A 3,298-nucleotide genomic window follows, 5' to 3' on the forward strand; every position below is an offset into this window, starting at 1 on the left:
GAGACGCATGATACGCTTACTCGCGATCATTGTACGTCCGTCGCGTAAAACGCAAATACACGTCGTTAAATGTGCAAGAGCGTCAGACACGTCGTTCGACAAATGTCCTATCTATCGTATAGAGCGTTATTTTTGAACGGACCGTCGGTAACAACGTTCAACCCGAAAGAGCGAAGCGTAAACAGCGACGACACTTATCAAGCGAAACGGACCGACGGATGGCCGTCAAATGCGCTTCTGGATCGTATCGTATAGGGATACGAGATCATAATGCGCAATGTGGCATGTTTACTTTATACAGCCGGCCCTCAGACAGGAGTGGTCCTGGATGTGTCTCCACGGACCGCAATGTGCGTTCGAAATGTCGATGTTCAAATGTGTCCTGCAGTTCACACTATGACGCGCAGTTAACTGCGTTCTTCATCGACCCGCGAGCCAAGTGATCCACCGTCCAGGGTAATAGTTTTACAAAATTATTACCCATGTTACGATAAATAAAGAATTTTTTTTTTTTAATATATCTAAAAAAAAAAAAAAAAAAACATTTACCCCCGTCGCGGAACACCGCGTAATCTGCAACGAGAGAGAGTGAACGTTAACGAACGCGTATCCACCTAAAGCTTATATGTTTCTCACGGTTTGCGGATTTTATGTTAAACCGTATCGTAACGAAGCATAAAACTCTCGATTGTACGCGACGCGAGACGAACGACCGGCGCGCCCGGACAGTTAAGCCATGGAACGCCTGTCGGTTCGGTCTCTTTTTAAAAGTTCATCGATACGATTGGATAAAAGTGTCGACGAACGTTTTAAGTATTTGGAGAACATTAATGTGACATCGTTTCGCGTACGCAGTGCACGTTAAAACGGTACATCGTTAATGATCCTTCCGCAGGTTCCCCTACGGAAACCTTGTTACGACTTTTACTTCCTCTAAATGATCAAGTTTGGTCAACTTCCCAGCAACGCCGACGGCCGTGAAGCCACCGCGTGTCGGTCCGAAGACCTCACTAAATCATTCAATCGGTAGTAGCGACGGGCGGTGTGTACAAAGGGCAGGGACGTAATCAACGCGAGCTTATGACTCGCGCTTACTAGGAATTCCTCGTTTATGGGGGATAATTGCAAACCCCAATCCCCAGCACGAAGGAGTTTCAGCGGGTTGCCCGGGCCTCTAGGCCAGGGAGAACATGCTGATTCCTTCAGTGTAGCGCGCGTGCGGCCCAGGACATCTAAGGGCATCACAGACCTGTTATTGCTCAATCTCGTGCGGCTCGAAGCCGCCGGTCCCTCTAAGAAGAATTTTAATACGTCGCCAGTGAGTTGCGTGACGCGTAGCCACGCACACCTAAATGACGACGCCTATTTAGCAGGCTAGAGTCTCGTTCGTTACCGGAATTAACCAGACAAATCGCTCCACCAACTAAGAACGGCCATGCACCACCACCCACCGAATCAAGAAAGAGCTGTTAATCTGTCAATCCTTCCGGTGTCCGGGCCTGGTGAGATTTCCCGTGTTGAGTCAAATTAAGCCGCAGGCTCCACTCCTGGTGGTGCCCTTCCGTCAATTCCTTTAAGTTTCAGCTTTGCAACCATACTCCCCCCGGAGTCCAAAATCTTTGGTTTCCCGGAAGCTGCCCGCCGAGCCATTGTAGTAACGTCGGCGGATCGCTAGATGACATATTTACGGTTAGAACTAGGGCGGTATCTAATCGCCTTCGAACCTCTAACTTTCGTTCTTGATTGATGAAAACACCTTTGGCAAATGCTTTCGCTGATGTTCGTCTTGCGACGATCCAAGAATTTCACCTCTAACGTCGCAATACGAATGCCCCCAGTTATCCCTATTAATCATTACCTCGGAGTTCTGAAAACCAACAAAATAGAACCGAGATCATATTCTATTATTCCATGCACGAAATATTCAAGCAGCATTTTGAGCCCGCTTTGAGCACTCTAATTTGTTCAAAGTAAAATTGTCGGCCCACCTCGACACTCACCGAAGAGCACCGCGATAGGATTTTGATATTGAACCGGCGTATTACCGCCGGCTCACCGACGATATGCTCCGCAGACGTGTCAGTATCACCGCGGATGCGGTGCACCGACAGCGCGGCGCACAAATGCAACTACGAGCTTTTTAACCGCAACAATTTTAGTATACGCTATTGGAGCTGGAATTACCGCGGCTGCTGGCACCAGACTTGCCCTCCAATTGTTCCTCGTTAAAATATTTAAAGTGTACTCATTCCGATTACGAGGCCTCGTAAGAGTCCCGTATCGTTATTTTTCGTCACTACCTCCCCGTGCCGGGAGTGGGTAATTTGCGCGCCTGCTGCCTTCCTTGGATGTGGTAGCCGTTTCTCAGGCTCCCTCTCCGGAATCGAACCCTGATTCCCCGTTACCCGTGACAACCATGGTAGTCGCAGAAACTACCATCGAAAGTTGATAAGGCAGACATTTGAAAGATGCGTCGCCGGTACTGGACCATGCGATCGGCAAAAGTTATCCAGATTCATCAAAATTAACGACTTCAGACACATGGCCATCCGTCGATTGGTTTTGATCTAATAAAAGCACTCATCCCATCACTGGTCAGAGTTCTGATTGCATGTATTAGCTCTAGAATTACCACAGTTATCCAAGTAACTGAGTAAGATCTAAGGAACCAAAACTGATATATTGAGCCATTCGCGGTATCGCCTTAATACGGCTTGCACTGAGACATGCATGGCTTAATCTTTGAGACAAGCATATAACTACTGGCAGGATCAACCAGGGAGCTTCATTCATATGAAAGACGTTCTCGTTCGTTTCGATTTTCGATTGCGGTGGTACACACGTATACCGTCCTCTCTCTATATCGATACTTACGAGAAATCCTCATTCCCGCGCGTCGACGGATTAACGCAGACGCTTGTACGGGCGAGCTCGTATAATAATTGAGACGAATATTGTTTTCGACGACGACGACGACGACTACGACGACGCCTATAAGGGTACAATATAATGAAAAAACCCCGATGGTGAACGTTCGTATCGAGACACGATTTCATTCACTTTAATAATAATCTCGGTTAACATAATAAAATACGTCAAACAACGATTTAATTGCCCGGATTGTACAGAGTCCGTATTCACTATATTCATTGTTTAGTTTATATATGTAATCATATAATAATGCGTATATAGAACAATACTATTTACACAAAAATAAATAATCGTGATTGAACTCGCGAAAGATTCACATTAGCGTATCCGTGCGCGTTTGAATCGATCACGTCACGATTAAAGTCAT

At 46.5% G+C, this 3,298-nt stretch overlaps 2 non-coding genes across 2 annotated transcripts; both read right to left on the bottom strand.

Annotated features, from left to right (window-relative positions):
- Positions 1–302: 302 nt before the first annotated feature.
- On the bottom strand, positions 303–459 carry LOC113508123. Its single transcript, XR_003401984.1, has one exon. It is a non-coding gene; the product is annotated as a 5.8S ribosomal RNA (ribosomal RNA).
- Positions 460–878: 419 nt separating this feature from the next.
- LOC113508124 lies at positions 879–2,782 on the bottom strand. Its single transcript, XR_003401985.1, has one exon. It is a non-coding gene; the product is annotated as a small subunit ribosomal RNA (ribosomal RNA).
- Positions 2,783–3,298: the final 516 nt, after the last annotated feature.

The sequence above is a fragment of the Trichoplusia ni genome, unplaced genomic scaffold (assembly GCF_003590095.1).
Source record: "Trichoplusia ni isolate ovarian cell line Hi5 unplaced genomic scaffold, tn1 tig00003881, whole genome shotgun sequence".
Classification (NCBI taxonomy): Eukaryota; Metazoa; Arthropoda; class Insecta; order Lepidoptera; family Noctuidae; genus Trichoplusia; species Trichoplusia ni.